General features: G+C 40.0%; 1 non-coding gene across 1 annotated transcript; it reads right to left on the bottom strand.

Moving 5' to 3' along the window:
• Positions 1 to 16,938: 16,938 nt before the first annotated feature.
• On the bottom strand, positions 16,939 to 17,045 carry LOC120257468. The gene has a single exon (XR_005535693.1). It is a non-coding gene; the product is annotated as a small nucleolar RNA R71 (small nucleolar RNA).
• Positions 17,046 to 17,278: the final 233 nt, after the last annotated feature.

Below are 17,278 nucleotides of genomic sequence, written 5' to 3'. Positions count from 1 at the left end.
TCTCTCTCTTTCTTCCATTCTCTTCTTTTTCTCTTCTTTTCCACCGATTTTCTCTCTTCTTTCTCCACTCATTTCTTGGCCAAATCTCCTCATCTCCTAAATACTTCTCTCATCCATTTTGAGACGTCGATCTAGTGGTTTCCCCAAGTTTAAGTTTGTTTTTCTCAAGATTTTTGTCGGGTATGCTTTTTCTATGCCCTAGTTTTATCTTTTCTCATTTCTTGGGCATTCTTGGAGATTTTTGTGTAGGGGATTTCTTTAGCATTTTTCTTGGTTTGAATGATGTGAATGTCATGGATGAATTTTCCTTCAATTTTATGTAAAACATTTTCGATGCTTTGAATATAGGATAGACTCTTGTCGCATGAATAGTGACCATACGGCCCAAATACGGCCGTATGACCTTAAAAATTTGATTTTTCATGTGTTTCCTCTACCTCTAGCATTTTCTTTTGCTTTATCTTGTATCCCTATGAGCTTGAACAAAGTTTATCTTCATTGTAGGGATGGCTACCACAAAACGGCTCGCCTCCAAGCGCCCAAGGACCACCGGGCCCTCCTCTACACCCGATGAGCCCGTCTTCAAGTTATCCCATCATTGAGAGAGATTTGATCGACTGAAAACAAAACCATTTGGAACATTGTGCTACCTTGAGTGGGGACTTGTGGAGAACCTTGGGATTGCAAGTCAAGTAAGGGAATGGCTATCAAAAAATTGTTGGGACAAGCTTTTTGCCATAAACGAGCCAACCTTTCGTCAATTAACCTTGGAGGTTTTGAGTACATTTGAAGCACAACAAGATGGAGATTCCGTGTGGAATAGGAAAATTATCACCATCCAATTTCAAGCTTTTGGACGAAAGCGTACTATGCACCACTTGGATTTTGCCAAGTACTTAGGGATTTATGATGATGAGTTTATCAACTCTATGCCCGGTAAGTGTCTTAAGCTTGATCTCCCAAGTGGAGTGGGATGAAGAAACTATTGGGCGACTTTGGCGGGTGATAATCAAACACGAAAGGCCTCGCGCATGATTGACCCGACACACAGATTCATTCATGCTTTGATTGCTCGATCCATTTGTGGGCGGACCGATAGCAAGGGGGTTGTGACTCAAGCCGATATTTATACGATGTATGGTATCTTCGAGCGACGCCCTACTAACCTTGGCCACCTTGTCGCCGATGCATTTCTTCACCAGGGCTCTTATACACGATTGGGAGCTATATTTATTGGGCCCTATGTGACTAGATTGATCCGTGGCATGGGTTTACTTGAGCAGACGCGAGGCATGACCGTTGTAGGAGGTACAGTACCCCTCAAACCAACCCACATATGGGCGATTTTCTTGATGGTCTCACGTGGCATACCCACCGCCACCCGAGACCAGCAGGGTGAGTCTAGTCGACTCACTGATGAGCACCACGAGTTAGACCACAGTGGCGCTACTGCTCCTACCCCCGGCCCTACATCTTTACCTGACTTTGACATGAGACTGAGGGGGCTTGAGGGCGAGGTTCGGGCTGTGCGTTAGGAGCAGCGTGAGATTTGTGGCCAGCTTTACTAGATCATTGAGGGATAGCACCGGCTCGAGGCAGATCTTCACCGTTTCATCACTTCCTACTGTGGTTCATCCTCGCACACTGTAGCCACTTCTTCTACCACCATGCTACTACCACCAGCACCAGATTGTGATGAGTAGTAGCTTGTTGGAGCTTGGACAAATATTGTTTACTTTTGCTTGCTTTGTTTTGTATTTTGTTAAGTTGGCATGGTTCTACCCTACCGACTTGTGTTGTTGAACTTTAGTTTATTTTCATCTTTGTGTTTTTTTTACTACTCTCTAGTTTTTCCCTTGTGCTTGTATTTTTAAATTCTTTGTGGAATGATGATGTCCCCTTTTTGCCTCGCAGGGCATTAAGGAAATTTGGTGGGCTTTCCTAGTTTTAATGGAGGTCGGACGGGACATGTATTGCTCACCACACATTTTCTCACGTCCTACCTCACGACAAGCACAAGTTGAACTGGGGAGTTCGTTTTCACCCTCCTTTATTATTTGCATTGCTTCATCTTGCATATTTTTCATGATTAGTGTACATTGAGGGCAATGTACAACACTAAGTGTGGGGATGGGTGTATTTCATGTTTTAGGATCATTTGCTACATGCTAGTGTTACCTATGATGGCTTTGTTCATTCTTGTAAGATTCATTTAGCTTGGACTAATGATTGATGTGAGTTACTTGTTTCTATGCTTTATTGAATCCTGTTTTACCCCTAGTATTGTCATGTGCACTGAATTTTTGTCGATGCCCTGGGAATAGCCAGCGTGACTACTCTCTAACTCTCTTGTGTCACGTAACACACTACTTTGAGTACTTGGCCTTAGAACACTAAGTTCTTTCCTTCAATGGACTCTTAAGAACTTCTAAGTCTTGTTGAGCTAATCCTAGTTTTTGTGTCATGTAGAGTACTACGAAGATGTGATCTAGGGGTGAATGTGATGAAAAATGAAATGAATGAAAAAAAGAAAAATGAGTCTATGTCGAGTATTCCTGCATACGGAAGCATGAATGCGTCTATGTAGTACTGAATCGAGTAATTGGGTGGCTCTTGTGCCTAACCCAGGCATGTGCACCCTCGAGGAAAGATTTCAAAATGATGTTGGTGCAGTCTACGTTAGTCGGACTTGAGAAAAAAAAAAGAAATGAATGATGAAATGAAAATAAAACCTAGTGATCTTTTTGAGTACCTACCAAAGGTTTTGAGTAGAAAGTGGACTTAGTATCAAGGTATAGAATTAGAAGTATCTTATTTAGCCATTGAAGTAGCACTTAGTAGTTTAAGACTTAGTATTCTTTGTAAGTGGAGTGATTAGCATCTAGATTTGTACTGATTGAAGTCCTTAGGCTAGACCAGATCAGGGCATATGAGATATAAGATTCACTTACACGGCACAAACATATAAGGGGTGAGACAGGATATTTTTATTATGCTTATTGACTATGACTCAACATATATGTATCATTGTCCATTGCTTTTGGAGTCTTATATTTACTTGATGCCAGAGGTAATGCATTTAGCCACTTCTCAGTCTCTTTGTTTTTCATGAGTTGTTTGCTTGGGGACAAGCAACGCTTAAGTGTGGGGATATTTGATAAGTGTCTAAATGTAGATGTTTTCATGCATATATCGTATTCACTTTGCATGTATTTTGTGAGGTTTGATGCCCGTTTTACGCTTAATCGTCTATTATTTGCTTTGTAGGGCACAAGGAAGCCATGGAGAACAAGAAGATATCATTTGGACGAAAAGAGAAGAAAACAGGAATTTCATACTACCCCATATTACCCAGTATGGGGGCCGTATGTACCCCGTATGGATCGCGAATCTAGGGTTTTTGGGTGCCATATGACCCCGATACGACCCGTATGCCTCGGGGGGATATAAATACCAACTTTTAGGGCAGAACAAAAGGACTTTTCGCTGGACCTTTTCTTGGCTGACTTTGGGGAGATCACTTGGGAGATTTTGGGCGACCTTGGGAAGGAGAAGAAGGGCAAGGAAGCTAGAAGACCATTCAAGCCCAAGGTCCAAGATCCTCAAGGCAAGAAAGAAACATCACTCAAGGGGAGATCTACCCCTATTTGAAGGAAGGAGACCCGGGGCTAGAGGAAGCGTCATTTGGCACTCCTTTGGCGGGGAAAGCGTCATTCGGCACATTCTTCACCTCCTCCTTCACCATTTCATCTAGGGAGTGTCATTTATGCTTTTGTTTCATGTTTTGCTTGGTTGTATTGCTTGTTGTGGGATGATGACACACTAGACCCCCAAGGCCACCGGGTGTTGGTGAACCTTGGGGAGTTTTATCATGTATGTTGGATGATAACTTGTTAATTCCATGCTTGGGTAATTTTTGAGATTTAATCCATTGTTTTTCATGCTAAGTGCTACACTAAGGAGAAATCCGTAGCTCTTTTTATGAGTGATGCATGTAGATGTGACTTGCTCGCATGTATTAGATCATGAATGGATTAGAAGGGGATACTTGTATCATCACGCCGAGAAATCGGGTGTTTGGTAGCCCTCCATGTAGGGTTTAATCCAAAGAAGAGTAGGTTTAATCCTAAGTGAGATTTCCTCAGTACTCAATGCAATCGTAGGAATGTAGATTTGGAAGAAATTCCTATCTATGTTACGTATGGGATTAGGGGTTCAATCGCGAGAAATTGGGGTTGTTCTAATCTTGGAATCTCATGGTCCATTTTACCCTTGCATCTTTAGATCATCATCCATGTTGCATGATAACAACTGAAGTGGATCCTCATCCATAGGCCTTTGCATCTCATTGATTTTCTTGCTTGCTTATTGCTTGTTCTCTCTAATTTGGTCATAATCTTGTTTTAGCTTTAATTACATTTAGTGGAGTATAAATCCATCACTTGAGATCTTAGGCTAGATAATAGCTTGAGAAGGAGTAATAAGAGATCCTTAGCCCCGTGGAATACGATCCTCGTGTCTTCACGCGAGGCATTACTTGGCGATCCCGTACACTTGCGGGGAAGCAATCACTTATTTGGACAAATGGCTTCATCTTCAACAAATCATACCGCTCCTAGAATCATTTGTTGGTGAATTGCGTGGTGGATGATAAACTTGCATCTTCATATGACGGCGTGGAAGACATGTCCTTTGTGTTTGGCATGATTTCTACAAGTTAAAAAAGCAAGATCAAGCAAAGAATGCCCAAGATTACAAATTATGAAAGCTCAACAGAAAAGTTTGGTGATTAAATAAGTGAGAACCAACCTAGGCTTATAACGGGGCGTGCAGCCTTCATGTAGCCGCATAAACATGGGGGAGTGTAATACCCTGAACCTTTGGATACCTGTTGGAAAATATATTCAGGGTATTGCTACAGTTGCAGTAAGATTTTTCTACAGAACAATCTTGTTGAGAAACCCCAAGTGGAAAGAACAAGGACCTAAATGTGAAAGTTTCTAGAAGATTTTGGGTTAAAGAGTAAATGAAAAGGATTTGATTTGAAATATTTCCGGAGACCAAGGACTGAAAAAGAAGATGGAAGGGACCATTTTAAAATATTGTGTTATAATCTAGGGACCATTGGATAGTTTGAAAGGACCTTTTGAAATACTATTTCATAATTCAGGGGCCATTGGTGAGTTTTTCAGTGACTGTTTTGTACGAACTTATATTTTGAGAGACTAAAAGTGAATTTCGTCTGAAAACACAAGTTAGAGAAATCTTGAGTTTGAGGGTTTGTTCATCTTCTTCTCCTTTATTCTGCTACAGTAACCCGAGAGAAATTTTTTTTTGAAGAAATGGGAACAAATTGGAGGTTTTAAGGAGGACTTGGAGATCATCAGAGGAAGCTCACCGGAGGGATGGTTTGGCTTGGTAAGGATTTCTTGGTGTTGTATTTTTCATGTATGTATGCATGCATGCATGTATATATGTTAGATTTGATGAAAAACAAAATGATGGATTTGAATATATATATATATTGATGAGAATGAGAAAGTAATTGTTGTGAATTATTTTTGTGTTAAAAAACCTTGTATTTGTGATGAAATTGCTTGGAATGGTGGAGGTATTTGCCGGATTTACTGTAACAATACTGTAACGCCGAGATTAGGGTTTGTTTTGGTTAATTAAGTTGATGATGATGATGATGATTAAGGTGTTAATGATGATGGTTGGATTAAAATTGGTTGGGTTTAGCCAAATTGATTTGGTTGGATCAAACCAAGTTGGAATTGATTTGGTTGAGTGGAATTGAATTAATTGAGTTGGGTTTGATTCACTTGATTTGGGCTAAGGGTTTGGGCTGAACCAAGTTGTTTTAATGGATTTTGTATAAGAATTGAGTTGGTTCAAGGCTGGTTCTGTGAAATTGAGCTTAGTTCAGTGGAATTAAGGTCGGTTCAGGTTGGTTCACCAGTGTTTACCCTAAATTGAGTTGGTTTAAGTGCAATTGAAAGCCAGTTGGATTATGCAAGGTCGGGTTTTAACCAATTAGAGTAAGTGGGCCCAATAGAGAGTCTGTTATTGTTTCTTGTATTTTCTTTTGGATTTAAATGCGGTATTTATTTATTTATTATATTATTCTGTTAGGTGTTGTCAGGCTTGGGAGGGACTTCCAGGTCTAGCAAGGAACCCAAGGGGACCAGGTGAGTTGGTAGTGACTATTATTTTAAATAATTAGATTATTATTATTGTTTTAAAATAATTATTTAATGGCTAGTATTTTTGAAATAATTGTTTAAGTATTTCATTTTATAATGTTTAATTGCGTAAAATGCTGAAATATACTTATATTTATTGTCGTTAATGTTCATAACAATCTTATTAATACATCAGCTTTGTATAATTATACGTATTTTCAAATAGTGAAAATACACATATATATGATTTAATTATTTGGTTCATGTGTTTATTTTTGATGGTTACATATGCTTTGATTTGGAATAATTTGTGAAACCATGTGAGCATATTAAAATGCTTTATCGGCATTGTTTGTGGAATTGGTTTTCATTCTTGGTATAGGAATGGTATCATGGATCTAGAATTTACTGGTTTATGCATTGTTATACTTTTGGCATTGGCTTTGTGGAAAATAATGTTTATTTCCGAGATGTGAATGCTTGTCCTGGATAAGGATCTTGTGATATGATTTATACCGATAGTATTATTGCAATATTTATATGATGGTTTGGATGGTGACGACGGGCTAAGGCCTGAGTGTTGCAGTAGTGGGTTCCCTCGGGCCAGCCTTTAGAGGTGGCGTGGTGGACCTGAGTGTTGATTTGTCTAGATCAAGTGAGAGCGTAGAGCCCTAATTGGATGATACATAGGGATCCTGGGGTCACCACACGGGACCGGTGGGCCAACATCAAGGTTATGAAGATCTTGGCGGCTCCCAACCTAGTCGTGACGACGTCTAAGTCAGGGAGAGTTTTCGGGCTGTGGATTTGAGGATAGTTTTTATATTACTTGTTATTTTGAATTGTGATGAGGGGGCGAAGCCCAGCTGTCGCTCTTAGGAGGGCAGTCTCTCATAATAATTTGGATTTTTTTTGCAAAAATTGATTTAATGTTGATTTGTAATGAAATTAAGTTTCAATAGCTCTTTACAGTTGTATTTTACCAAAATTTTGGTCTTTGTGAAAGTTTTGAAATTATTTGTTAAAATTGATCTTTATATGCTTTATGTACACTACATTTACTTATTTATAATTATTGAGCCACTATCGACCAACTAAACATGTTGTAGTTGCAGGAAGAGGACCCTAGTAGATCACTGTTCGACTATAGAGCTAGTCAGGGTTAAGTCCAAGATTGCAGTGGATCACATACCTTTCTTTCTATTTGTTATTGTCGTGATCTTGTAGCGGTTGTACCCACAAATTTAAGTTATTATATTTGTTGCATTTATGTATTTAAATCTTGTAGTTGGTGTAAAGTTGTAAATTGTAATCTGTAAGTCTAATTTGGTTTCTGAAGGGTGTCAGGTTTCCAGTTAAAATGAATTTTTAACTGATGGGTGCCACATTTACCTCGGTAGAAGGGGTGGGTGTGACAAGGAGAGTGATAAGTGCTTAAGTGAGCATATTTCATTTTACATGCATTGAGCATTATTTTTATCATGTTTTATATCTCATATATTGTTTTTGATTTTCCTTTGTGTATATAGCGTTGTGAAGGCCTTGAGAGAAGAAAAGGAAGCAAAGATAGGTTATGAAGGCACATTTTGGGAGTCTTTTGTGCAACATAAGTGTCAGGACACAAGTGGAGCTCATACACATGAGGGTGTGTGCCAACTTCCAAGAAAATTCAAGCTAGATTGTGAGTTGGAAGGACAGAAAGACAGTCACACTCCCATGTCCTGACTTGTGTGAAGACTTTAAGAGCCTTCCTAATGATGATTAGACGACAAGAAGCCTCATAACATACCACGTGACATTAAGAGAAGAATTTTGGAGCCTTGTTCATAAGGTGCAATATAGCAAAATATTGTTCATGCGACCTGGTAAAAATTCCACCCGGTCATGTGGATAATTTTTGCAGTCTGCCCAGGCGTGTGCCAGCCAACTTATTTATATTCCATGGCCTAGGATGTGCGGATTCACTTGGGGCACTTAGTAGCGGACTTCCTGAGGCACCAGGGCCAGTATGTGAGAGTGGGAGTATTATTCACTGGCCCTAACATCACTAGACTCGTCTTGGGGATGGGCCTAGTGGACGTTATCCGAGGTGCTGAAAAGACAGTAATCCCCTCCCCTCTTGGACTTGATATGATAAGGATGATGGGGTTAATGCGCAGATATGGGCCTAGAGCATACATTTTGGCTACGCCTAGCCCAGAGATCACCAAGAGTGATGGAGACGCAACAGAGGGTTAACGACAGCCCCCTAAGTCTTAGTTTGCACTGAGGGAGACCAGGGCACCATTCACAGCACAGGAGATACCCTGGCATTTGGTACACATTATTACTCCTGCTCGAGTCCACGATCATTTTGAGAGGCTCGAGAGTGCTGTGGATGTGCTTCTGACTGAGATCACCGAGGTCAAAGCTACACAGGTTGCACAGTTTTTAGAGCGAGATGCATTTTCACCTTTCATCATGAGACCGAGGACCCCTCCGTTCCAGCCAGTGTCACCATCACTAGATCCACCGACACCATTCGACTTGGCACCGACAGCAGTGGCAAAGCCGACCACCGACGACTCTAACACTTGATGCACCTTCTATTTCTTTCTTTCTGCATTTTATTTTGGACTTGTACACTCAGAAAAAGATTTTTCCTTCCGAGTTTATCTTTTTATTTTTTTGTCTCAAGTTGTATTTTATTGCTCTATCTTTTATATACTTGAGTTATTTTTATTTATCAAGCTTCACTAAACCCCCTTGTGTATGCGTGCATATAGTCTTGTTAGTATGGGAATGGAGAACTAGTCATGGACACGGCCAATGTGCGCCGTGTGTGCTTCACAAGTTGTTGGAACTTTACTCCCATTGATTTAGCTTCATCAAATACAACATTAGGAGTCATGCGAGTATTGTTTCAATTGCTCACTCCCACATAATTGCTTGATTGCTATACTTTCTATTGTGCTTGCATGTGTACATTGAGGGCAATTTACATCTTAAGTATGGCGGGGTGGGGGGTAGTTCACTTTGCACATGCCTTTTACACAAGTTTTAATTGACATACACGCTCACGTAGTCAATGGTGGTTCACCTTAGATGCAATGTTTGTATTCTTGAGTTGAGGAGAAATTATAACATTTAATGTTCTCATGCTCTAGTTTTTACTTGAATTTCTAGGAATTTTTACCTGATTAATATTTGTGCACCACTCACTTATGAAACTTTTTTGGAAACTCAAGTTCAATGTTTAAGGGACTAATTAGTTTTGTTTCTTGTTCAATTTTGCTATTAAAAAGAATGTAAAATGAAAAAGAAAGAAAAAAATAGATTGTTTAGTTGTGCATTGAGGGTGGAAAAAGCTACCACCTATGAAGTATGAAGATACTCTCATAAGTCGGATACTAGTTATGCCCCAATGAGAGAAAGAGCTATCTCATGGGATGAGTGAAAGCTACCACCTCGAAAGTGTGAAAGCCACATTAGCAACCGCTTCGGAAAGGACTACCTTAGAGGATGTGTGAAGCTACTACCATCCTTTTATTTTGTTATGCTTGTAGATAAACAAGTCCCATGTACTTAGAACTTTGAGGAGTATACTTTGGGTTTACTTGAGTGGGTTTACACACACATACATGATGTCGGGTTTGTTGTCCTTTTAGATTCAAGTTTTTAGCTAGAGCATTGTTTTTCGTATTTAGTGTTGAAAGTTCCCTTTCTTGTAGAATGCTCTACTTGATTGCTTTGGTGAACCTAAGGCCAAGCACTTTCAATTTTTTTCCTTCTTCTACGCTTCAATGTTTTATTTTTGCTTGAGGACAAGAAAAAGCTTAAGTGTGGGGGAGTTTGATAAGTGTTTGTGTGCTAAGAATGCGAAGTGTTTTTTCCTTACAATGAGCATTACTTTTATCAGGTTTAAATGCTAATACATGTGTATTTGTGTTCTTTTACGCATTTAGCATTGTGAAGCTGAGTATTAAGAAAAGAAACCAATAGTTGATTGTGAACACACTATTTGTTGGAATCTTGGAACGAACAAACGCGAAGACACAAGTTGGGCTCTAAGTACATGAATGTGTCTGAACCTCCATGTAGTCAAGGCATTACAATGAGTTGGAGGGGCACTAAGGCAGTAATATTTGCGTATCCCGACTTGTGCATTGATAGCAAGATATTCACCAATGAGGACTTTGATCGAAGAAGAGTTGCGATCTATGGCATAAACGTGTGCCAGTTTATGTTGCCTTGATGAAAGTGTGGAATTGGGAGTGTTTTGGCGGAGTACTATAGCAGTTGACTGTAGCAATACACTGTGGCGGTTGTTGTTCACAGCCGACCGAAAATCAGGTTTCCAGAAAATCCACTTTCGGGCATGTGGAAATTTCCCATGCCCGTGTGGAAATTCCACAAGCTCATGTGAAAAATCTATAGGGGCGTGTGGATGCCCGATTCCAGCCCTATTTAAGCCGTGATTTAGCCCAATTTTAGGAGAATCTTTTCACCCTTCTCTCCAATTCTCTTCATCTTTTGAGTGGCCGTCGGCTAGGGTTTCGAGAGGGTTTTGGCAAGTCTTTGGAGGGTTTCATCGGCACCGATCTGGCGAGGTGTGTCCTAGGTTGGACAATGGGATCTTTGAAGAAGAAGAGGCTACTCCACAAGACCATCAACACGAATACTTATTTGTTTTTACTTTCTATTTTATTATTAATTGTATCGTGCTCCATGGAGAGCTAAACCACGTAGTGGGTACTTGGATTTTGTAAACCCTAGGATGTTAATGTTTCTTTGACCTTTTATTATGCCTTCCTTAGTTGATGTTTTTAATTGAGTTTCAATCTTGAATGCTTGCTGAAAGATTTCTCCCTTAGAGTGACACTAGGGTTGATAATTCATCTTGGTAACCTTTGGGGACGAGTGACACGCCACGAGGGTTAGACAAAGCTAGATTGGAGAGGGTTCAGAGGGTGAGTCGAGAGGTAGCCAAGCGTCCCCTTTGCCCTCCGGTGTGATTTATCCTACCTCTAATTCCTAGAATTCTTTGCGGTTAGAATAGAGTGAAGAACTTAAGGATGAACTCCGCTAGGGCTTAGTTGCATGAGCAACAGAGTGAAGCGTTGAAGTGACTTTAGTATCTGTGGCTTAATTGTGACTAGGGGACATTTGCCTGGGCCAAAGGGTTAGATCTACACATAGGAATAAGGTTTATTAGTTGGAATCCCTAAAACTCCATGCAACTTTGCATAGTGTGATGTGTTGAGACTGAGCGATTTCTCCACCGGGACATAATGTAGAGTTAGTCACGGTTGACCTTAGGTTTGGGGCCATATACTTTAGGATTTCCACGACTCATTATGCATTAGTTGGGAAGCATAATAGTAGGTCTTGCACTTGAAACATTAGTCCTAGGGGAGCATTGTCCGAGTACCCCACTTCTATCGATTGTCTTTCCTCTCACTTACTTGGGCCTCTCGTTCTTATTTCTTTTGTTTCTGCTTACATTACACTTTATCAACACAATCATTATTCATCTTTGCTTGGTTAAGTAGCAATTTTAGTATTTTTATTCTCTACTCCCTGTGGATACGATACCCCACTCACTTGGGATTTATTACTTCGACAAACCCGTACACTTGCGGGTCACACGCAAGCAACGTTGTCAGTTTCGATCATCAAAATATTTAATATACTTTAAATAGCAAGTATGACATAAGAAATTAAGTTTTCATCAATGAAATAATTGATAAAACACTTTAAATCATCACAAAATCCACACAGGTATGAAATCCAAATTCATACATTCATTTAGTAACTCATAGTTCAAAATATTTAAGAATAAATAAATAAACAATTAAATGAATCAATAATATCACAATAGCCTCGAAATCCCTCCCTCGCTAACCATGGCCTCAGTTAGGTTAGGAGCTACCAAGATGCACGTATCTTTGCATTGGCCATTGGGGAGTTCGTGTCGTGACTCCAAACGACCCAACAATATCCAAATCAGGGCTCTACACTCTCACCTAATATAGAATAACCAGTTTGACGGTTTTCCATGCCACCTCTACTAGGATGGCCTGTGGAAACAATCCACTTCTTACTATAGTAAATGCTGGAGCTCGGCTCCCATGTCACCATTAAAACATTTAAATAATAATCCAGCCTGTAGGCTCAGTATATACATCAACATGATAGCATAATTGTCATCAAGAGATCACAAGTGTTCACAATTGCAATTCTCACTCCAAGAATGAATACTTTAATTATAACATTTTTAATGAAACTATTTTCATCAAGAACATCATACAAGAGTATTTGATAAGTGTTTGTGTACTAAGAATACGAAGTATTCTTTTCTTATGATGAGCATTACTTTTATCAGATTTTATCGCTAATCCATATGTTTTTGTGTTCTTTTATGCAAATAGGGTTGTGGAGCCAAATAGAGAAGAAAGGAGCCAAAGTAGATTGCGAATGTATTACATTGGTGGAATCTTGAAGTTAACACACTAGAAGAAGCAAGTTGTTCTTAAAGACATATGAGTATGTGCCAACCTCCATTGTGATCAATGGATTATGTAAATTGGAAAGGCACAAGGCAGTCACACTCATATGTTCTGACTTGTGCAAAGTTAGCAAGATTCCCGTCAAATGTGCTTTTACTTGAAGAAGCAACGTGATCTACATCATAGATATGTCCTCGTTTGTGTTGCCTCGATGAAAAGTGTAAATTCAAGAGTGTTTTTGGTGAAGCACTGTAGCAAATCATTGTAGTAGTTTACTATAGCAGTTACTGTTCACAGACCGCTAAAATTCAGATTCCTATAGATTCACATGGGCGTGTGCAAATTCCACATGCCCGTGTGGATTCCTGATTCTAACCCTATTTGAAGCCGCGATTTAGCCCAATTTCAGGATCCTTCTTTCCATCTTTTCTCCATCTTTTGAGACCCTTGTAGCTAGGGTTTAGAGGGGCTTTGGCAAGACTTTTGGAGTGGTTCTGTGGCTTTGACACTTCATTTCTCTTGGAAGATAGTTATTGGGAGAGCTTTCTGTGGTACCGATCAAGCGAGATGTGCCCTAGGCTTGACAAGGGGCCCTTTGGAGAGGACGAGGCTTCTCCAGAAGGTCATCGACATGAATACTGAGGGGGTTTTCTCATGGATTACGTGTTTTTACTTTCGATTTCATTATTGGTTGTATCTTGCTCCATGGAGAGGTAAACCCTCTAATGGGTACTTGGAATTGTAAACTCTAGGATGTTATTATTTCTGATTGCTTGCCCGCAAGTGTACGGGATCACCAAGTTATACCCTGTGAGTGACACAGGGGTCGTAGTATTCCACGGGGTCAAGGAAGTATTATTACTCACTCTTCATCTATTATCTAGCCTTCAATTCTTAGTATGAAGAACAAATGAAATAAAATAAAATAAACTGACTAATCTATGGCCGGGTAACTAGAACACGGATGTAAACAAACAAGGGAGTATCAAGAATGAGAAGGGAGTGTTTGGACAAGAAATCCACCTAGTGTTGTCATTAAGTCCCCAACTAGGATGAGTTAAAGATGCATTGATGATGATTGAGACCTAGAGACCTCCTGAGTAGATTAGCCCTAATCTCTCGGTGACTAACACCTGATACCATACGAATGTCAATCAGAATCTTTTCTGGATCAACACACTTATGATCGCATTAAGTTCTAGGAGTTCTCTAATAGGAGTAAACCTACTATCCTTCGGCTTAAACCTAGCAATGGAGGACTACCAACACCCGATCTCTCGGCGTATAGGCACAAGTATCCCCTTTCAATCTCTCATAGATCTAGTACACGTGAGTAGGTCACATCTACGCATACAACTAATAATAGAATTATGGATTTCTCCATACATGTAATTCTAAGCATCAAAGCATGAAAGATTGAATCTCAAACAACCACCAAATTAAATGAAGAACAACATCCCAAGTCCATACATAAGATTAACCCTAGGGTTCATCAAAATCCAAACACAACAATAAGTTAATCCCTCATGATAAGGGACACTTATACAATATACAAGGAAGACAAAAACATAAAAGAAATAATGAAAAACACCTCTAGGTCATGATCTCCTTCAATGGATGAAGCTTTGAATGGTGATGCAATGGTGGTTTAGATCTTCACTCCAATTCCTTCTCCTATGCTCCTCTCCCTCTTGGTGATGATGTGTGCTCGTTTCCTACAAGGAACATCGCCGAAAGATGGCTGGAAGGTCTCAACAATGTGCTGTGGTGGCGGCCCAAGAGGCAAAGAAGAAGTCCCCTCATTTGCCCAAGAAATAAGCATTTATAGCCCCCAAAACGGCCTCCATACGGGTGGTATACCGGCTCAATGACGACCTCATTGAGGTGGTCTACTAGCTCAATGAGGACCTCATTGAGGCCGATTGGGTACGCAAAAGTGCACTCTTGCACTTATAATAGTATCCATACTGGCTCAATGAGCACCTCATTGAGCCAGTATGTCTTCAAGCAAACTACTCTCTTTTTTGGCTAAAGCATTCATCCTGGGGTCAATCCAGTGCAGCATTGAGGCCGTATGCCTTGGATTAATTCCTGACTCAAAAACACTCCAGGTGCATAAGTGGCAGCTATAGTGATTTTTCTGCTGTGCTTCAGCTACAATACTCCAGCTACGGAAGATGACCGGAAGGCCTCAAGAATGTGCGGTGACGGCGGCCCAAGAGTCCAAGAAGAAGTCCCCCTCATTTGCCCAAGAAATAAGCATTTATAGCCCCCAAAATGGCCTCCATACGGGTAGTATACCAGCTCAATAAGGACCTCATTGAGGTAGTATACTGGCTCAATGAGTACCTCATTGAGGCCATTGGAGTAGGCAAAAGTGCACTCTTGCACTCATAATAGTATCCATACTGGCTCAATGAGCACCTTATTGAGCCAGTATGCATTCAAGTAAACTACTTTCTTCTTTGGCTACAGTGCTTCAGCTACAGTACTAAAAGCTACAGTGATCTGCTACATTGAATTTGCTGCAGTACCGCGACTTGGTTTTCTTCTCTTTTTCTCCCAAATCATATCTTTGTGTCCTCCATGGCTTTTACATGCCCTGCGAAGCAAATAATACATGATTAAGCATAAAACGGGGATCAATTCTTATAAAAACACATTCTAGAAGTATAGAATTCATATACTAAAATACATACATTTAGACACTTATCAATTTCATTAACCTTTTCTTATGTTTTCTTTAATTGATGTCTTTAATTGAGTTCCAATCTTGAATGTTTTTTGAATTATTTCTCCCTTAGAATGACACCAGGGTTGAGAATCCATCTTGGTAGCCTTTGTGGATGAGTGGCACAACATGAGGGTTAGACAATGCTAAATTGGAGAGGGTTGAGAGGATGAGTCAAGATGTAGCGGGTTGTCCCCTTCCTTCCGATGTGATTTATCCTACCTCCATGTTCCAAGTGTTCTTTGCGGTCACATTAGAGTGAAGGGCTTATGGATGAACACCGCTGGGGCTTAGTTGTGAGAGCAGTAGAGTGATGAATTGATGTGACTTTAGAACCTGGGGCTTAATTGTGACTAGGGATCTTTCTCCTGTACGAAAGGGTTAGATCCATACATAGGAATAGGATTTATCACTTGGAATCACTAGAGCTTTTTGCACCTGTACACAATGTGAGGTGTTGAGATTGAGCGATTTTTTTGCTGGGGCATAGTGTAGAGTTAGTCACGGTTGACCTTAGGTTTGGGACCGTGTATTTAAGGATTTCCACGACTCATTAAGCATTATGTAGGAGACATAATAGTTGGTCTTGCGCTTGAAATAATAAGTCTAGGGTGGCAATGTCCGAGTACCCTACTTTCTATCGACTGCCTTCCCCTTTTATTTTATCGTACCTCTCTTTCTTATTTCGTTTAGTTCATTTTACATAAATTTTATTCACCCTATCATTGATTCATCTTCATCATAGTTAAATAGAAATCTTGGTATTTCTAATCACTATTCCCTATGTATATGATACCCCACTAACCTAGGAATTTATTATTTTGACAAACCCGTGCACTTGCGTGTCACACGCAAGGGCCGTTGTCATGTTTTTGGCGCCGTTGTTGGGGAATAGGCATTTTAGAGACACTTTGTAATTTGCTATTTTAGCTATTCATCATTCATTCTATTTCACATTTTCTTATTCTATCATCATTCTGATTTGCTTTTCTTTCTTTAGTTACACCTCCAGGTTATGACCCGAGGAAACCCTTGCACACTGGTTAAAGGAGATCCTGAACTTGAACGAACACTCTGAAGAAAGGGGTAAATAACCTATATAAGAACCATTGAAACCAGCTGAAGTAGAAGATGAAGGGTCGGATAATATGGCAGAACAGAATGAGCCGAGGACACTCTCCGATTATGCCAGACCTTTAGTTTTGGGCACACAATCTAGTATTGTGCGGCCACCGATTATGGCTCAGAATTTTGAGATAAAGACGACATTCATCCACATGTTACAGCAGTCTGCATAATTTAATGGTTTGGCCGATGAGGATCCAAACAGTCACATAGAGAACTTCTTGGAAGTGTGCGACATGCTCAAGATCAATGGTGTTATGGATGATGCCATCAAGTTGAGAGCCTTCCCATTTCTTTTGAAGGAGATAGCGAAGCAATGGCTATATTCATTACCTGAGCATCGATTACTACATTGGAGGAGATGGTTGAAGCTTTTCTTGCCCAATATTTCCCTACTAGAAAATATGCAAAGCTTAGGAATAAAATATCCTCCGTCATGCAAACGGAATTGGAGTCTCTATTTGAGACATGGGAGAGGTTCAAGGAGCTCCTGTGGAAATGTCCTCAACATGGGTTTTCAGAGTGGATGATTATTCAAACCTTTAACAACGGGTTGAACCCTAGCACAAGACAGTTGATAAGTGCTTGTGAGATATGAATGCGAAGCGTTCATTCCTTATGTTGAGCATTACTTTTCTTGAGTTTTTACACTAATATGTGTGTTTTTATGTTAATTTTGTGCTGGCATGGTTGTGAGGCCTAGTATGAAGGAAAGAAGCCAATGTGGAGCACAATGCACTGATTTTGGA

This window comes from Dioscorea cayenensis, unplaced genomic scaffold (assembly GCF_009730915.1).
Source record: "Dioscorea cayenensis subsp. rotundata cultivar TDr96_F1 unplaced genomic scaffold, TDr96_F1_v2_PseudoChromosome.rev07_lg8_w22 25.fasta BLBR01002143.1, whole genome shotgun sequence".
Lineage (NCBI taxonomy): Eukaryota > Viridiplantae > Streptophyta > Magnoliopsida > Dioscoreales > Dioscoreaceae > Dioscorea > Dioscorea cayenensis.
Note: the sequence above shows the minus strand (reverse complement) of the source record. Positions and strands in the feature narration are given on the sequence as shown.